Source organism: Choloepus didactylus, chromosome 6 (genome assembly GCF_015220235.1).
Source record: "Choloepus didactylus isolate mChoDid1 chromosome 6, mChoDid1.pri, whole genome shotgun sequence".
Taxonomy (NCBI): domain Eukaryota; kingdom Metazoa; phylum Chordata; class Mammalia; order Pilosa; family Megalonychidae; genus Choloepus; species Choloepus didactylus.
This window is the reverse complement of record NC_051312.1, coordinates 84,156,731-84,177,101: the sequence shown is the minus strand read 5'-3', so window position 1 is coordinate 84,177,101 and position 20,371 is coordinate 84,156,731. Positions and strand designations below refer to the sequence as shown.

Below are 20,371 nucleotides of genomic sequence, written 5' to 3'. Positions count from 1 at the left end.
TCATATGTTTCATGACACTGTTCCTTCTTATTGTTGCATAGTATTCTATCGTGGGTGTGTACCATACTTTATTTATTCACTCATCTGTTGAAGGACATTTGGGTTGTTTCCATCTCTTGACAATTGTAAATAATGCTGCTACAAACACTGGCATGCAGATATCTGTTCGTGTCACTGCTTTCAGATCTTCCGGGTATATACCGAGAAGTGCAATTGCTGGATCGAAGGGTAACTCTATATCTAGTTTTCTAAGGAACTGCCAGACTGTCTTACAGAGTGACTGAACCATTATACAGTCCTACCAACAATGAATAAGAGTTCCAATTTCTCCACATCCTCTCCAGCATTTGTAGTTCCCTGTTTGTTTAATGGCAGCCATTCTAATTGGTGTGAAATGGTATCTCGTTGTGGTCTTACTTTGTATCTCTCTAAGAGCTAGTGAAGCTGAACATTTTTTCATGTGTTTCTTGGCCATTTGTATTTCCTCTTCAGAGAACTGTCTCTGCATATCTTTTGCCCATTTTATAATTGGGCTGTCTGTACTATTGTCATTGAGTTGTAGGATTTCTTAATATATGCAAGATATCAGTCTTTTGTCAGATACATGGTTTCCAAAATTTTTTCCCATTGAGTTGGCTGCCTCTTCACCTTTTTGACAAATTCCTTGGAGGTACAGAAACTTGTAAGCTTGAGGAGTTCCCAATTATCTATTTTTTCCTTTGTTGCTTGTGCTTTGGGTGTAAGGTCTAGGAAGTTATCTCCTAATACAATGTCTCAAAGATGTGTCCCTACATTTTCTTCTAGGAGTTCTATGGCACTGTCTTTTATATTGAGGTCTTTGATCCACTTTGAGTTAACTTTTGTGTATGTTGTGAGGTAGGGGTCTTCTTTTATTCTTTTGGATATGGATATCCAACTCTCCCAGCCCTATTTGTTGAAAAGACTGTTATGTCCCAGTTCAGTGGCTTTGGGGGCCTTATCAAAGATCAGTCAGCTATAGATCTGGGGATCTATGTCCGAATTTTCAATTCAATTCCATTGATTGATATATCTATCTTTGTGCCAGTACCATGGTATTTTGAATACTGTAGCTTTATAGTAAGATTCAAATTCAGGGAGTCTGAGCCATTCCACTTTGTTTTTCTTTTTTAGAGTGTTTTTTTTGCAATTCAAGTCATCTTCTCTTTCCAAATAAATTTGATAACTAGCTTTCCCAAGTCTACAAAGTAGGTTGCTGGAATTTTGATTGGGATTGAATTGAATCTGTAGATGAGTTTGGGTGGAATTAACATCTTAATGATATTTAGCCTTCCTATCCATGAACATGGAATATTTTCCATTTTTTAAGGTCCCTTTCTATTTCTTTTAGTAAAGTTATGTAGTTTTCTTTGTATAGGTCTTTTACATCTTTGGGTAAGTTTATTCCTAGGTACTTGATTTTTTTAGTTGCTATTGAAAATGGTATCTTTTTCTTGAGTGTCTCTTCAGTTTGTTCATTTCTAGCATATAGAAACATTACTGACTTATGTGCATTAATCTTGTATCCTGCTACATTGCTAAATTTGTTTATTAGCTCCAGTAGCTGTATTGTAGATTTCTCAGGGTTTTCCAAATATAAGATCATATCATCTGTAAACAATGACAGTTTTACTTCTTCCTTTCCAAATTGGATGCCTTTTATTTCTTTGTCTTGCTGGATTGCCCTGGCTAGCACTTCTAGCACAATGTTTAATAACAGTGGTGACAGCGGACATCCTTGTCTTGTTCCTGATATTAGAGGGAAGGCTTTTAGTCTCTCACCATTGAGTACTATGCTGGTTGTGGGTTTTTCATATATGCTCTCTATTATATTGAGGAAGTTTCCCCCAGTTCCTACCTTTTGAATTGTTTTTATCAAAAAGGGTGTTGGATTTTGTCAGGTGCTTTTTCAGTATCTATTGAGATGATCATTTGATTTTTCTCTTTTGATTTGTTAATGTTTTGTATTACATTGATTGATTTTCTTATGTTGAACCATCCTTGCATGCCTGGAATGAACTCCACTTGTTCATGGTACATGATTTTTTTAATGTGTCTTTGGATTTGATTTGCAAATATTTTGTTGAGAATTTTTGCATCTATATTCATTAGGGAGATTGGCTTGATAGCTTTCCTTTTTTGTGGCATCTTTGCCTGGTTTTGGTATTAGATTGATGTTAGCTTCATAAAATGTGTTAGGCGGTGTTCCGTTTTTCTTCAATGTTTTGGAAGAGTTTAAGTAAGATTAGTGTCTGTTCTTTTTGAAAAGTTTGGTAGAATTCCCCTGTGAAGCCATCTGGTCCTGGACATTTATTTGTGGGAAGTTTTTTGATGACTGATTGGATCTCTTTGCTTGTGAATGGTTGGTTGAGGTCTTCTGTTTCTTCTCTGGTAAGTCTAGGTTGTTCATATGTTTCCAGGAAATTGTCCATTTCCTTTATATTATCCAGTTTGTTGGCATAGGGTTGTTCATAGTATCCCCTTATAATTTTTTTAATATCTTCAGGATCTGCAGTAATGTCACCTTTCTCATTATTTTGTTTATAGGGGTCTTCTTTCTTTTTTTTTTTTGTCAGTCTATCTAGGGGCTTGTCAATCTTGTAGATCTTCTCAAAGAATCAACTCTTGGTGTTACTTATTCTCTCTATTGGTTTTTTGTTCTCTGTCATTTATTTCTGCTTTAATCCTTGTTATTTCTTTTCTTCTACTTGGTTTAGGATTAGTTTGCTGTTCATTTTCTAGCTTCTTCAGTTGCTCCATTAATTCTGTGATTTTAGCTCTTTCTTCCTTTTTGATGTATGCATTTAGTGCTATAAACTTCCCCTTCAGTACTGCTTTTGCTGCATCTCATAGGTTTTGATATGTTGTGTTCTCATTTTCATTCATTTCTATATATTTAACCATTTCTCTTTCTATTTCTTTTTTAACCCACTGATTGTTTAGGTGCATGTTGTTTAACCTCCAGGTTTTTGTGAATTTTCTAAGTCTATGGTGGTTATTGACTTCTAATTGTATTCCATTGTGGTCTGAGAATGTGCTTTGAATAATTTCAATTTTTTAAAATTTATTGTGGCTTGTTTTATGTCCCAGCATATGGTCTATTCTGGAGAAAGTTCTGTGAGCACTAGAGAAGAATGTGTATCCTGGTGATTTGGGATGTAAGGCTCTATATATGTCTGTTAAATCCAATTCATTTATCAGATTGTTTAGGTTTTCAATTTCCTTATTGGTCTTCTATCTGGTTGATCTATCTATAGGAGAGAGTGATGTGTTGAAGTCTCCCACAGTTATTGTGGAAACATCAATTGCTTCCTTTAGTTTTGGAAGTGTTTGTCTTATGTATTTTGTGGCACCTTGATTGGGTGCATAAACATTTAAGATCGTTAATTCTTCTTGTTGAATTGCCCCTTTTATTAGTATGTAGTGGCCTTCATTGTCTCTCATAACATCCTTGTATTTAAAGTCTATTTTATCTGAGATTAATATTGCTACTCCTGCTTTCTTTTGGCTGTAGGTTGCATGAAATAATTTTTTGCATCCTTTCACTTTCAATTTCCTTGTGTCCCTGTGTCTAAGATGAGTTTCTTGTATGCAGCATATCAGTGGTTCATTTTTTTTTGATCCATTCTGGCAATCTATATCTTTTAATTCAGGAGTTTAATCCATTTACATTCAACTTTATTACTGTGAAAGCATTTCTTGAATCAGCCATCCTATTCTTTGATTTATGTTTGTCTGATATATTTTGTCCCTCTCTCTCTTATTGTCCTTTAATGAACCAATATTGAATCTCTTTAGTACTGAACCTTTCTCCATCTCTCTGTCTCCTTTCCTTGTTTCTCTGTCAGCAGGGCTCCCTTTAGTACCTCAGGTAGGGCAGGTCTTTTATTAGCAAAATCTCTGAGCATTCGTCTGTGAAAAATTTAAGCTCTCTCTCAAATTTGAAGGAGAGCTTTGCTGGATAAAGGATTCTTTGTTAGAAATTTTTGTCTCTCAGAATTTTAAATATGTCATACCACTGCCTTCTCACCTCCATGGTGGTTGCTGAGTAGTCACTACTTAGTCTTATGTTGTTTCCATTGTATGTGGTGAATTGCTTTCCTCTTGCTGCTTTCAGAACTTGCTCCTTTTCTTCAGTATTTGACAGTCTGATCAGAATATATCTTCGAGTAGGTTTATTTGGGTTTATTCTGTTTGGAGTTTGCTGGGCATTTATGCTTTGTGTATTTATGTTGTGTAGAAGGTTTGGGAAGTTTTCCCCAACAAATTCTTTGAGTACCCTTTCTAGACCTTTACACTTCTCTTCCCCTTCTGGGACACCAATGAGTCCTATATTTGGACATTTTATATTATCTATCATATCCTTGAGGTCCATTTCAATTTTTTTGATTTTTTCCCCATTCTTTCTTTTGTTCTTTCATTTTCCATTTTGTTATCCTCCAGTTTGCTGAATCATTGTTCTACTTCCTTTAGTCTTGTACTTTGAGTATCCAGAATCTTTTTAATTTGGTTGACAGTTTCTTTTATTTCCATAAGATCATCTATTTTTTTATTTACTCTTGCAATTTCTTCTTTATGCTCTTCTAGAGTCATCTTCATATCCTGTATATCCTGTGCCATGCCCTCATTGTTTGCCTTTAGTTCTTTGATTAATTGCTCCAAGTACTTTGTCTCCTCTGAACTTTTGATTCGGGTGTTTGGGCTTGGGTTATCCATATCATCTGGTTTTTTCATATGCTCTAAAATTTTGTGTTGTTTTTGGCTTCTTGGTATTTGCTAAATTTGATAGGGTTCTTTTAGGATATGTAGACTAATTCAAAGGCTTATGACTAATTTGTCAGATATACAGCTTGGTGGTGTACACTTTCTCTAACCAGCAGGTGGCATCTGCGAGCCACCTATTCCCCTCAAGCCAGTTCTCCCCCGCTTTGTCTTTGTGGTAAGTGGGGTTGTGAGTCTTGTGGGGTCCAATTGGTGCACCAAGCTTGCGTGTGTAGTTGGTGTTGCCTGCCCTGTATATGGGATGTGTGTCTGAGTGCTTGGGGGGCAGCTTAAATAATGAAATCTCCCTAGTGTTCCTGGAGATTTAAAGCTGTTGCAATAGTCTAATCCTTCAGTTCAGTCTTGCCACAGTTTGTCTATGCCTCTGACCCACAAGTCCTTGGTATTGGTGTATGGTCCCTGGGACTTGCGTGTGGGTCCTTCTTCCAAGCTGTGCTCTCCTAGGTCCTCTGTTGAGGGATGACTGTGCCATGTCACAGGTTAGTGCCTTCCCCTTGGGGTGGTTCTGGGCTGCAGGGCTGTGTAGGGGCATTCCCAGTCTGCTGAAAGAATGGATGAATGGAGCATGTTAATTTCCCCCCTTTTCACACAGCTCCGCCTTCCCAACTCTGATTTTGTGGTGTGTGCATGTGTTGTTGGAAACACTTCCCATCACACTGGGTTGTTTGGGGCAGCACTGGGCTGGTGCCGGGCAGGACCATTCCCTGCCCACCGGGAAGATGGCTGTAAGGGGACGCCTCCCTTTTCTTGGGAAGTTGTGATGTTTAGGAAATTTTCTCAGCCAATGGACTTATTGCCTTGTGTCTCAGAGCTCTCTTAACTCTGCTCTTGTCTGGGCCCAAATTTGAGGCTTTCTGTAATGGGCTTCTTAGAGTGATTGTTTTAGAAAAACAGAAAAAGATTTTTTAAAAAAAGGAAGGGCCTTCCTTGCAGATCTAATGGGCTATTGAAATGCTAAGAGACAAGGAGATTAGGGCCATTAAGGAACCATCAAGGGAGCAGAGAAAACAGCTCTTCAGACAAAGAAACTTGCCTTCTGGATTTGCATATGAGCCTGACTCTGCCTGAGCTCTGCCCTTCCCCATTCTATGTTCACCAGAACTCCAAAAATCTCTGCTTTTATTTTTGGGTTTTCCTTGCTGTTTTTGCTATCCCTATCTCCTCTCCACCAGGCTGGCTGCTCCCAGATTTTCTGGTGTCTGGTCTCAGTCTACCTATGTTTGGAGCCTGGATCAGTAGAATGAGTTTCTGATAAGAGTCACAACTGCAGTTCTCCCTCCTCATTCCCAGTGCTGACAGCCCCTCCTCACTTGGGACTGAGCCTGTCAGAGAGGGGCGTGGGTCCCCTGGCTGCAAAAACTTACGTATTTCGCTGATCTCAGCTGTTCCATGTGTTCATGAGTGTTGTATGAAGTATGCCCAAAGTCAGATTGCTCTGCAGTGTCCAGTCCATGCAGTTCCTGGCTTTCTACTACTTCCCTGGAGGAGTAACTAAAACCTACACCTCACCACTCTACCATCTTGCCCTGACTCCACCCTAATGGGTTTTTATGGGACCAAAATTTTACTGAAAACTATTAAAAACAGTGGACTAAGAGAAGGCACCTATTTTCAAGGAGCTTACACTTCTTGGTAAGTAAGGATTTGTGTGAGGTAAAGCTGGAATTTTCCTCTCACATCCTCAATGGGAAAAGGGATATTCATAATTATAATTCATAGAAGTGGTACTTAAAAGCATGTCAATATTAGAAAGAGAGGCTTTTGGATTTATAATTATTGACCTTGCAGAATAGACTATAGCCAACAGATATGTTTGTGAAAATTCCCCTTGGGGACTTCAGGAATAGTGAGTGCAGAGGGATTTTTCAGAAAGTGCTTCAGTTCTCTGAGAGGGGTCTTATAGGTGGCTTTTAGATTGTTCTTTATATCTTTTTTTTGGATATTATCCAACATTCCCTTTCAAGGGAGGAGAATTTTGGTCTCCATCAGGGATCCCAGGAGCTCCCATAACATGGAGCTACCTCACGCCCAGGGGCAGGGGCAGGGCCAGGCCTCCCCACCCACAGCCTACACTGGCCTCAGCTCTCTGGACCCCTGGTGCCTCTTAAAGTCACACTGTCTTGGGCTGGTGAACTGCTCTCAAAGGTGGCTGGTTTTAAGGAGATTTTGCTAGAGGCAGAAACCAAGAAAGGTCCTTCCATTGTAAGACAGTAAACTCAATTAGAAATACCCTTCCTAAGGAAGTGTTGGTGCTCACATCTCAGCCCCTCAGTTATCTTTAAGAAACAGCCTTGAGCACCAGGTTTTCCTGTTCATCCCATCAGCCCCACATTAACAAGTAAAGGGAGTCGGGGTAGAGAAAGAGTTCCAAAGGAACTAAGAGGTAGTTTCTAGGATGTGATCGGCCCAAAATGTTTCCCTCAACTCAGTACCAAGTTTCACTTTTTCATTAGTAAAGGAGACTCATGTCTTGGCTTTTTAGACACTTTGTGGTTAGGAGTGAAGAGAGAGGAAGGGTAAGGTCTATTTCTCACAGGGACTAAATTTTAGGTGACTTACTCATTTTGTCTGCCTTCCACGCAGTACTGTATAGGGAATTCACTCTCACAGGAGGCAGAAATGGAAGAGAGAAAACAGTGACAGAAAAGAAAGCCCAACTCAGAGAGCTCCCCCTTTTCTCCCTAAAGAATCTGTCCCACTCTGGCTTCGACCGGCAGCTTGAACCCAGTTTGACTTGCCCAAGTCTAACGTAAGTGAAAGGTGAGGGAACACGATTGGTCAGAGTTGAGGCCCTGACTGGCTGGAGCCAAGGACCTTCTGGTGCCCATTAAACCTGATTCAAAGCAGCTGCTGATTTTTTAAATTGGGAGACTCCAGAGTGTGTTCACCTGTAACCACAGTACAATAATTCATCCTCCAACATCTACTTCAGGGTTCATAAGACAGAAAATAATAGCAACTGTCAGAAATGGTCTAGAATTCAAAATTTGATAGTAAAAGGAAAAAAGAAAACCTTATTAATTGTGAAAATATATTCACCTCTCCACATTAAAACAATAAATATTTCCTTTCTTAAACAGTATACAGGAAGACTGAAGCAATATCCCTTTCCCTGTGAGCTGAAGCTACTACTCCTCTCCCCTTTTTAGGGTCTCTTCTCACTTAACCTGTCTCCCTCCAGAAGTATGTTAATGCAAAACAAGACAGTGAAACTAATGGCCATTCAGTTACTTTGTGGTCTCCAATGTCATTCTAGGTGCCAGCACTTGGTGTCAAAACCCATGCCTCTTAGCTTCTCACTTCTGAGAATTATTCTCATCAATCCATCCTCAGCCTTTGAGTTTGCCAAAGCTGGTGACATTTCTAATGAGGGCAACTCTAGTAAAATTATCATTCTTACCCTACCAACACAACTTAATGAGAAGAGTGCTTATGCTGCTGGAATAGTCACCAGTTTATTAACCTTCCAGCAGCTCTACCAGTGGCATCATCTGAAATGAATTAGAAATTCAAATTCTTAGGCCCCACCCAAGAGCTTCTGAATCAGATCCTCTGAATCAGAAACTGTTGGGATGGAGCCCCAGCAATCTGTCATTAATAAATAAGCCATCTAGGTGATTCCAATTCATGAAAAAGTTTGAGCACCACTGCTTTAAACCAATTAAATTGGAATTTCTAGGAGTGGGTATTGCATTTGTAAAGCTCTCCAGGTGGTTTCAATGTGCAGCCAAGAATGAGAACCACTGACTTAATCACTCACAACTCAATTACTATCTCTGTACAAATTGAAGATGAGTCCAAAATCTTTAACTGTAGTTGAGACCTCCCTCATTACCCTCAAGCTAATAGTTCCTGACTATTGACTCAGGCTAATAGAGTCAATATTTGCAGAGAACTAATTATGTAGGTCCAGGTACTACAGTTCACCATCTCATACCTTTGAGGTAGCTATCATCATACCCCTTATACAGATGAGGAACTGAGGCTTTTAGATAATAAATTACTCCCTCAAAATTAAACATGTAAAAAGCCAGCCAAACTCATATGTAAGAACATGTGATTTGCTTAGTGACCAAGGCACTATATCATTGTCTGTGCCATTTTCAGCAGTTTATCACTAAACAGAATGAGTTACCTTGAAAGGTGACATGACATAGAGGTAGGTACAGATCAGAATAATTAGAGACTTTTGGTGATTATAAGGAGAGCTAGGATTCACACACAATATAGGAAATCCTGGGAGGAGGGTATCATAGAACATGAGCATAATGAGTGCTTCAATCCTGAGGTGAATCTGTGTGGTGCTTCCAGGTCTACTGGTGGAGAAGGTTCACGTTGATGAGTCTTGTGAGGGGACTTGGGGGTGGGTGAAGGAAGGAAACCCTCAAACTTTTCCTGATTGTAGTATGGACTCTCCCATTGTTGGTACCATAGTTCTTCTTTGTTAAGAAATCATGAAACAGATATAATAAAAGTAAGTATAATTGTAAAATGCAATTAATGTTATAGTCAAATAAATAAATTAAAATAAACAATGAGATACAAATGTAAACAGACACTATAACAAAAATACATTCACCTCAATTTTTATTATTTTCATTCAAATGTGTAAATCATAAAAAGAGACAAATATTAGAACTAAAATAGGAGATAAAATTGGAAAATAAAATTAAATGCTCACTTAAAAATGTGTTTGTTTTTATTGGTTATCAATAGAAACCTCAGGGAAGAACTCGTGTAGGGAGATGGAAGTAACAGATCTTCATGGCAGATGGCCAAAGACCTTAACTAATTAATGTATCTGTATTTGAACCCCCACCTCAAGAGACTTATTAAACTCATCTAACTCTAAGGAGAATTATTCTGCTCTTTGGAAAATTCTGCTGCTTTTCTGTAACAAAGAAACACTTTGTGAAGAAGCATTTAAATTCTTATAGGCTTTCTTAATTAGTTGGTATTGAGGCTGGCTCTTGACGGTACAAAATGAAATTTTTCCCTTGTAAGATGTCAGTATGGGTACAGGACCCTTGTGAAAACTAGCTCAAGTAAAAAAGGGCTGTAAGATTGAAATGAGACTTGTGTATTAATACTTAACTGCATGCATACATATTTGCATACACAAACACACCTATATACATGCATCTGACATTTGTTCTTATATCCAGATGACATGTCCCAACAAAACTTGGGCCTCGTCTTAATTCCACAGTTCCCACCAACATAATAACCTAATAACTTCTAAGTTGCAATGTCTGCAGGCAATCGATTTCCACTGCCTAAAGTCCATCCACTTGTTGACCAAACCATCTCTTGCTTTCATACTTATGCTTAAATAACTGTCCAATGCATGTCCTAGGTCATTTTGGATGACAGATTTCCATTTATGAAACGACTATAAAACTGATCCAAACAGATTGGAGTCACTGAATTTACTGAATACAGATTCACATATTGCCTCATCTACTAGAGCATATAGGCCTAAATTCTTCTTGGCTGCACATGGGGACTTAATTAACATGAACCTCTGATGGCTGGCAGGAGCAGTTATTAAAACAGAACAGTGGTTTTTAAATGTTAATATGCATGCTTATCATCTGCAAGGTCTTGTTAAAATGCAGAATCTGATTAAGTGAGTCTGGGATGGAACCAAATTTCACATATTAGCAATCTCCAAGGTGATGCCTATGCTACCAGTGTGAGGACCATACTTTGAGTAGCAAGAGTTTAAAAGACTGAAAATTTCCCGAACACAGCTGAAATCTTAACTTCAGCAAATACATGAGGTATTCCATTTGGAACAAGTATTTTTGATTGATGATCATAATGATAAATATTTCTTGAGCACTTACTTTGTGCCAGGTAATATGATAAACTCTTCACACCTAGTAAAATCTCATTACTTTTTTTTTTTTTTTTGCTGAGACAAACATCTTTATTAAAGATACTACCAAAAATTTGACAAACATTTAAAAACAGATTTGCAAACATAATACTTCCCTTTTCAAGCGGCAGCACTTTGGAAAAACAGTATGATAAGGCAACACAACTTGAATCAACATTAGTTCAAAATCCATACATTTTTGACCACATAATTTATGTTCCCACATGATAAAGCAAGTGATAGTTTAAATCAAAGTCCACAGATAAACTCCGTGAAATGAAAGTTCATGCTGTTTCATGAATTACAGTATGGAATGGTTAAATATATCTGCTCTTTTTTATATTCCTGGAACCCAGGGTGAAAAAAAATCTTTAAATATATATTTCACATAGGTAATAGCTTCTTTGCATATGTCTCTTCAAAAAATACTTTATAGCAGTATATAAGTAGGTTAACTGCACATTTAATTTTAAAATTTTGCTTCAAAACAATAGATGTTTCATTTTCATAACATATCAATTCTGCCCAACATTAATAAAGCTGACAATGCAACCATTGCAATGGGGGTTAATAGCAGGGCAGATTTGCTGTTCTAGATCAAGTTAGCCTGTATATACATACCTTATGTATATCTATAAATATACATACATATTTTTCTATTTCTTAACCCTCCAAAACAATGTTTTAATTTTTTTGTATTTTGTGCATATTCCTAAATATTCTACCATTTAAGGCAAAGAGTTCATGTTAAGAAAGGTCAAAAACTAGGCTTATATTCATCCAAAAGTATTTCACTTTGCACATTATTTTTAACATGCACAAGTTTGAACCATGGACACTAGGTCCCCAATATCTAAAAAAAAAAACATTTCTAACAAGAAATACAAGTTTTTGAGGAAAAAAAATAATTTGAAGTATACATACCAGATATCCAATATCTATCTAACTGTTGAAATGGAAATGCTTTTGTCTTTCACAATAGAAATACCAATTTGACAGAAAAAAAGAAATCCTATAGTAACGCTCGTCAGTTGTTTAACCTGAGCATTTGGCCCATTAAGAATAGCAGCTTTTTTCTCTTCTTGCACGCTCACATCCATACATCCTGTGCATACACACAGTTCCAGCACATGTTTCACATGCTGGTAGGCCACAGTGTGCTTCCCATTGCTCTAATCAAGTGGAAAGCAGTGTAGCTAATGATTAACCCCACTGTGTACACAACTAGCAAACACCTTTAGGCAACCATTGCAATGGGGGTTAATAGCAGGGCAGATTTGCTGTTCTAGATCAAGTTAGCCTGCATATACATAACTTATGTATATCTATATATATACACACATATTTTTCTATTTCTTAACCCTCCAAAACAATGTCTTAATTTTTGTGTGTGTTTTGTGCATATTCCTAAATATTCTACCATTTAAGGAAAAGAGTTCATGTTAAGAAAGGTCAAAAACTAGGCTTATATTCATCCAAAAGCATTTCACTTTGCACATTATTTTTAACATGCACAAGTTTGAAGTGTGGCCACTAAGTCCCGAATATCTAAAAAAAAATCATTTCTAACAAGAAATACAAGTTTTTGAGGAAAAAAAAATGATTTGAAGTATACATACTGGATATCCAATATCTATCTAAAAAAATTCTTTCTTACTGACAAACACAAGTGTTAAGGGGAAAAAAAGGACCAGAAGAAGCAGCTTCAAAATGTGAAGAAGCTTCAAAATGTAAAGAAGCAAAGTAAAGTGAAAAAAAAAAGAAAGAATTCATGTTTACTAATACTAAAACTTTCAACAGGCAAAGTATCATCTTTTTAGAATCTTAGAGCAACTCATTTGGAATTTTAAATAAGTAAACTTAAGTCTATTCACATCTTCTCATCCTAGCAGAGTTCTAGGGCCATGACTCTGCTGTCTGTTGGTCAAATTCATCTGTCAGTATTTTTTTTTTTTTAATTCAGGTTTATTGAAATATATTCACATACCATACAATCATCCATGGTATACAATCAACTGTTCACTGTGCGATCATATAGTTATGCATTCATCACCACAATCTATTTCAGAACATTTTCCTTACATCAGAAAGAATCAGAATAAGAATAAAAAATAAAAGTTAAAAAAAAAACACCCAAACCATCCCCCCATTCCACCCTATTTATCATTTAGTTTTTGTCCCCATTTTTCTACTCATTCATCCATACACTAGATAAAGGGAGTGTGATCCACAAGGTTTTCACAATCACACTGTCACCCCTTGTAATCTAAATTATTATACAATTGTCTTCAGGAGTCCAGACTACTGGGTTGGAATTTGGTAGTTTCAGGTATTTACTTCTAGCTATTCCAATACATTAAAACCTAAGAGATGTTATCTATATAGTGCATAAGAATGTCCACCAGAGTGACCTCTTGACTCCATTTCAAATCTCTCAGCCACTGAAACTATTTCATCACATTTTGCATCCCCCTCTTGGTCAAGAAGATATTCTCAATCTCATGATGCCAGGTCCAGATTCATCCCCGGGAGTCATATCCCGCATTGCCAGGGAGATTTACACCCCTGGGAGTTGGGTCCCACGTAGGGGTGAGGGCAGTGAGTTCACCTGCTGAGGCGGCTCAGTTAGAGAGGGCGACATCTGAGCAACAAAGAGGTACTCAGGGAGAGACTCTTAGGCACGATTATATGCAAGTTCAGCCTCTCCTTTGCACTAACAAGCTTCATAAGGGCAAGTCCCACGATAGAGGTCCTGAGCTCTTTTTGATTCCTTTCCTTTTTCCATACTTTCAAAATGTGAACTAGATCTAAAGGAGCCAAGATGCTGGCCTGCTTATGCTGGTAAGCAGGAACATTGTTGGTTCCTGTCAGAAGACAGTAGGGTGTAGTGTTTTTTTCTTTTTTCTTTTTTATTGAGATTGTTCAGATACCATACAATTATCCAAAGATCCAAAGTGTATAATCACCTGCCCCTGGGTACCCTCATATAGCTGTGCATCCATCACCACACTTAATTTTTGTTCAATTTTTGGAAACTCTTCATTACTCCAGACAAGAAATAAAGTGAAACATGAAAAAAGAAAAAAAGAAAAGGAAACTCTAATCCTCCCCATCCCTAACCAACCCCCCTCAATTGTTGACTTGTAGTATTGGTATAGTACATTTGTTACTGTTTATGAAAAAATGTTGAAATACTGCTAACTGTAGTATATAGTTTGCAATAGGTATATATTTCTTCCCTATATGCCCCTCTATTATTAACTTCTAACTGTATTGTCATACATTTGTTCTGGTTAATGGAAGCGATTTCTAGTATTTGTACAGTTGATCATGGACATAGCCCACCATAGGATTCAGTTTTATACATTCCCATCTTTTGACCTCCAACTTTCCTTCTGGTGACATATATGACTCTGAGCTTCCCCTTTCCACCTCATTCACACACCATTCAGTGCTGTTAGTTATTCTCACATCTTGCTACCAACACCCCTGTTCATTTCCAAACATTTAAGTTCATCCTAATTGAACATTCTGCTCATACTAAGCAACCACTCCCCATTCTTAAGCCTTGTCCTATATCTTGGTACCTTATATTTCATGTCTATGAGTTTACATATTATAATTAGTTCCTATCAGTGAGACCCTGCAATAATTGTCCTTATGTGTCTGGTTTATTTCACTCAGTATATTGCCCTAGAGGTTTTGTCATCAACCCATTTTTTTTTAATATAGTTTTGTTCACTCACCATACATTCTATCCCAAGTAAATAATTGATGGTTCTCTGCATGGTCATACATTTATGTGTTCACCACCTTCACCACTATCTATATAAGGGCATCTACATTACTTCCACAAGGCAGGAGGGAGAATCAAAGAAGGTAGAGAGGCAAAAGAAAGAGGAAAAAAAATGACAGCTAGGAAGCAGCAAAAGGAAAAATAACCTTAAATCAAAGTAGAATAAAGAATCAGACAATACCACCAATGTCAAGTGTCTAACATGCCTCCCCTATCCCCCCATCTTATCTGCATTTACCTTGGTATATCACCTTTGTTACATTAAAGGAAGCATAATACAATGATTCTATTAGTTACAGTCTCCGGTTTATGCTGATTGCATCCCTTCCCCAATACCTCCCCATTTTTAACACCTTGTAAGGTTGACATTTGCTTGTTCTCCCTTGTAAAAGAACATATTTGTACATTTTGTCACAATTGTTGAAAACTCTAGATTTCACCAAGTTACACAGTCCCAGTCTTTATCTTTCCTCCTTTCTCGTGGTGTCTCACATGCTCCCCACCTTTCGCCCTCAACCATATTCATAGTTATCTTTGTTCAGTGTACTTACACTGTTGTGCTACCATCTCCCAAAATTGTGTTCCAAACCACGCACTCCTGTCTTCCATCACCCTGTAGTGCTCCCTTTAGTATTTCCTGTAGGACAGGTGTCTTGTTCACAAAGTCTCTCATTGTCTGTTTGTCAGAAAATATTTTGAGCTCTCCCTCATATTTGAAGGACAGCTTTGCTGGATATAGGATTCTTGGTTGGTGGGTTTTCTCTTTCAGTATCTCAAATATATCACACCACTTCCTTCTTGCCTCCATGGTTTCTGCTGAGAGATCCACACATAGTCTTATTAAGCTTCCTTTGTATGTAGTGGATCGCTTTTTTCTTGCTGCTTTCAGGATTCTCTCTTTGTCTTTGACATTTGATAATCTGATTATTAAGTGTCTTGGCATAGGCCTATTCAGATCCCTTCTGTTTGGAGTATGCTGCACTTCTTGGATCTGTAATTTTATGTCTTACATAAGAGATGGGAAATTTTCATGAATTATTTCCTCTATTATTGCTTCTGCCCCTTTTCCCTTCTCTTCTCCTTCTGGGACACCAATGATATGTACATTATTGTACTTTGTTTCATGCTTAATTTCCCAGAGATGTTCCTCATATTTTTTCATTCTTTTCTCCATCTGCTCCTTTGCATGTAGGCTTTCAGGTGCTTTATTCTCCAGTTCCTGAGTATTTTCTTTTGCCTCTTGAGACCTGCTGTTGTATGTTTCCATTGTGTCTTTCATCTCTTGTGTTATGCCATTCATTTCCACAGATTCTACTAGTTGTTTTCTTGAACTTTTGATTTCTGCTGTATATATGCCCAGTGATTCCTTTACAGCCTCTCTCTCTTTTGCAGTATCTTCTCTAAACTTTCTGAATTGATTTAGCATTAGTTGTTTAAATTCCTGTATCTCAGTTGAAGTGTACATTTGTTCCTTTGACTGGGCCATAACTTTGTTTTTCTTAGTGTAGGTTGTAATTTTCTGTTGTCTATGCATGGTTTCCTTGGTTATCCAAATCAGGTTTTCCCAGACCAGAACAGGCTCAGGTCCCAGAGGGAAGAAATATTCAGTATCTGGTTTCCCTCAGGGTGTGTGTTAGAAAATTGCTCCACCCTTTGATGCCTCAGGTCACTGTGCTTTTCTGCCCAGCAGGTGATGCCTGTTAGCCTATAATCCTTGACTGGTGTGAGGAGGTATGGCCGTGTTCCCCCAGGCTCTGGGGTCTGGTTCTGAATGGAAAGGGCCCCACCCCTTTCCTCTTAGAGAAGATAGACCCCTCAGGTGGAGGTCATTAGCATTTCAATGGTCTCTCTCTCTCTGCTTGCGCTGTCTCCACCCTTCCCTGAGTCACAGCCCTGGAAACTGAAAATGACTGGGGCTTTCTCCACTGAGCCAAAAAAGAAACAGACAGTCCCCTTCAGACCCAGTCCAAGGCAACCCTCCAGCTCCCCAAGGTCAGTCATCACCCAAAGCCTCTGTCTGTTTTTTGGGGATTCATACCTGTAGTGAGCAGTCAGTTCACACTCACTACTTAAAACCCCAGTTGAGCTATATTTGCTTGCTGGGAGAGAGCTTCTCTCTGGCCCCATGAGGCTTTGCAGCTCCGGCTATGGGGGAGGGGATCTTGTGACTTGGATCCACAGGTTTTACTTACAGATTTTATGCTGTGTTCTTGGGCATTCCTCCCAATTCAGGTTGGTGTATGATGAGTAGATGGTCTCATTTGTCCCCCCACAGTTATTCTGGATTATTTACTAGTTGTTTCTGGTTTTTTGTAGTTGTTCCAGGGGGACTACTTAGCTTCCACTCCTCTCTATGCTGCCATCTTGCCCCTTCTCCGGGCGTAGTCCATCTGTCAGTCTTTTGATGTGAGCCCCTTGTTATGAACATACTTGTGTCTCTATTTTTCTTCATGGTAAATGGGACTAAACTGCTTGATCTGATATTCTTGTAAAACTTCTTCATGAACATTCCAATACTCTTTTGAGCTGGGAGAAAGGCACTTTTGTTGCACATTTGGTTTGATAAATCTTTCAGCTACAGTCTCCATCCTGGCATGCAAGGCCCTGTCCTCATCATACTCAATAGTGAAGACATCCCATAATTCTGGCATTGCTCACAGGAGACAATAGCAATATATTTTATCAAATAATCTGGGAATTCAATTGTTGAAGAAGGCTCCATGGAGGCAGTCAACTCTCTTTAACTCCCTCATTCTGACTGGAATTTAGCTTGGCAAGTTCCTCCTCCTTGTCCTCAACAGTCTCAGTGTCATGCTCTTTTATTTGGTCCTTTTTCTTGTGTTGTTTAGATTTCTTTTTGGAATTTTTGTGAAATATTGAATAGTTTTCTTCCATAGGCTTTGGACTGAACCCAGGGGGTAAGGTTTCCAGAGAAGTCCTAGAGATGTATTTGTCTTGCTGGTCCTCACAGATACTACCGTTTTTACTAAAACTGTCAACAGGTGGGTCTTGAGTCCCCCCAACCCTAGAGTTAGAATTTACAGTCTGCGGAGGATTTGAGATGGGCAGGGTTGAAGGCAGTGGTGAAGGGGTGGGGATGGCAGCAGCTGCAGGGGGCAGCAGAAGACCTGCAGCAGGCTTTCACGTGGTGGGATTCAAATGACCATTTAGTGTTGGTGGAACTCTGTCATGTGAGATATTTGAGCTTTTTTTCATTAAGGGATCAATGGAATCTGAATCCAAAAGCCATTTCTGGAAAGGAAAAGATAACAGCATTTCTACTAGAACATAGGAGAGATTCTGAATGGCTGATACAGCAGTATTCTGGGATGGATTTCATTTTCCAGCGAGTACTGACTCCAATGACCCTCTGCCTATTTCACTGCATCTGGGCTAGTCTCTTTATAAACATAATCTTTTAAGGTATATGAGAGATCCTTAGGGTTCCCATTAGCTATCCATTGCAGAATTGCTCCGAGTGAGTTCTTGTCGTTTTGATTGATGCCAGGTTCCCTCAATCCAGCAAGCAGCTCAGGTTTCTTGCAGGCCTTCAACTTCATTAAGTGAATCACTCTGTCCACATATGACCACTGAGAAACTCAGCTGCTGCTGTGTGTTTTTCAAATCCTATTTGCAGGGTTCGTGAGAGTTGACCTTTTCCTCTCAGGCACTTGGTTGCTTCCATCTTTGGCAATTGTGAAAGGTCTTCTTTGATTACTTTTAGCAATATTTTGTAGTTTTCTGTATGCAAGAACTTTACATCCTTGTTTAGTTTTATTTCCAGATATTTCATTGTTTTAGTTACTATCATGAATGGAATTTTCTTCTTAATTTCTTCTTCCAATTACTCATTGCTTGTGTACACAGACATTACTGATTTTTGGATGTTGATCTTGTATACCACCACTTTGCTAAATTTGTTTATTAGCTTCAGTAGCTGTGTTGTGGATTTTTCAGGATTTTCTGTTCACAGGATCATAGCAAATAGGGAAAGCTTTACTTCTTCCTTTCCAATTTGGATGCCTTTTATTTCATTTTCTTACCTAATTGCTCTGTATAGAACTTTCAGTACAGTGTTAAGTAACAGTGGTGACAGTGGGCATCCTTGTCTTGTTCCTGATCTTAGAGAGAAAGCTTTTAGTCTTTCACCAAGTAGGATGCTAGCTTTGGGCTTCTCATATATGCCATTTATAATGTTAAGGATGTTTCTTTCTATTCCTAATGTTATAAGTGTTTTTATCAGAAGGGATGCTGAATTTTGCTATATGCCTTTTTGCATCAACTGAGATGATCTTGTAGTTTTTTTTCCCCTTTGTCTTATTAATGTGATGTATTATATTAATTGATTTTCTTATGCTGAACCAACCTTGCATATCAGGGATTCTTCTAATGTGCTCTTGGGTTTGGTTTGCTAGTACTTTGTTGAGGATTATTGCATCTATATTCATAAGAGATACTGGGTGATGTTGGCCTCATAGAATGAGTTAGGGAGTATTCCTTACTCTTAAATTTTTTGGAAGAATTTGAGCAGAATTGGAGTTAAATCCTCTTGGAATATTTGGTAGAATTCCCCTGTGAAACCATCTTGTCCTGAGGTTTTTGGTGACTGATCCAGTATCTTTACTAGTAATTGGTTTGTTGAGACCTATGTCTTTGTGAGTCAGTATAGGTTGTCTTTCCATTTCTAAGAATTTGTCCATTTCATCAAGGTTATTTACTGGTATACAGTTGTTCATAGTATTACCTTATAGTCCTTTTTATTTCAGTTGGGTTGGTAGTAATGTACCACTTTTCATTTCTGATTTTCATTATTTGCATCCTCTCTATTTTTCTTTGTCAGAGAGATAAAGGTTTGTCAGTTCTATTGATCTTTACAAAGAACCAACTTTTGGTTTTGATGATTGTCTCTATTGTCTTTTTTGGACTCTATTTCATTTATCTCTGCTCTAATCTTTATTTCCTTCCTTCTGCTTGCTTTGGGTTTAGTTTGCTCTTCTATTTCTAGTTCTTCCTGTTTTGAGGTTAGGTCTCTAAAGTCTTTCTTTTTTTAATATAAACATTTAGAGCTATAAATTTCCCAGCACTGCCTTTGCAGTCCCCATAAGTTTTGGTGTGTTGTATTTTCATTTTCATTCATCTCAAGATATTTCCTAACCTCATTTCTGATTTCCTCTTTAACCCACATATTTGTGAATTTTCCATTTTTCCCTGTTTTATTGATTTCTAGCTTCATTCTTTTGTGGCTGGAGAATATACACTGTATGATTCCAATATTTTTGAATGTATTGAGCCTTGTTTTGTGACCTAACTATGATCTATCCTGAAGAATGATCCATGTGCACTTGAAAAGAATGTTTATTCTGTTTTTGTTGGGTGAAATGTTCTATATATGTTTGTTATTTCTAATTAGTTTAGAGTATCATTCAAGTTTTATATTTCTTTATTGATATTCTGACTAGATGTTCCATCCATTTTTGAAGATGGTATGTTAAAATCTCCTACTATTAATGTAGTACCATAAATTTCTCCCTTCAACTCTGTCAATATGTGCTTCCTATATGTATATAAAATTATTGCATCTTCTTGTTGAATTGTCCCTCTTTGTTCCTCTTAACTCTTTTCAACTTAAAGTCTATTTTATCTGATATTAGTATAGGTATGCCAGCTCTCTGTTGGTCACTACCTGCATGGTATATTCTTTCTATCGTTTCACTTTCAACTTACTTGTATCTTTGAATTTAAGGTGGGTCTCTTGAAGACAGCATATTGTTGGGTCATGCTTTTTTATCCATTCTGTCAATTTCTGCCTTCTGACTGGAGCATTTAATCCATTTACATTTAAAGTCACTACTCATAATACAGGACTTTCTTCTGCCTTTTTGCTATTTAGCCCT

At 37.9% G+C, this 20,371-nt stretch overlaps 1 pseudogene; it reads right to left on the bottom strand.

The window, feature by feature from the left end:
- Positions 1 to 16,870: 16,870 nt before the first annotated feature.
- LOC119537187 lies at positions 16,871 to 18,734 on the bottom strand (annotated as a pseudogene).
- Positions 18,735 to 20,371: the final 1,637 nt, after the last annotated feature.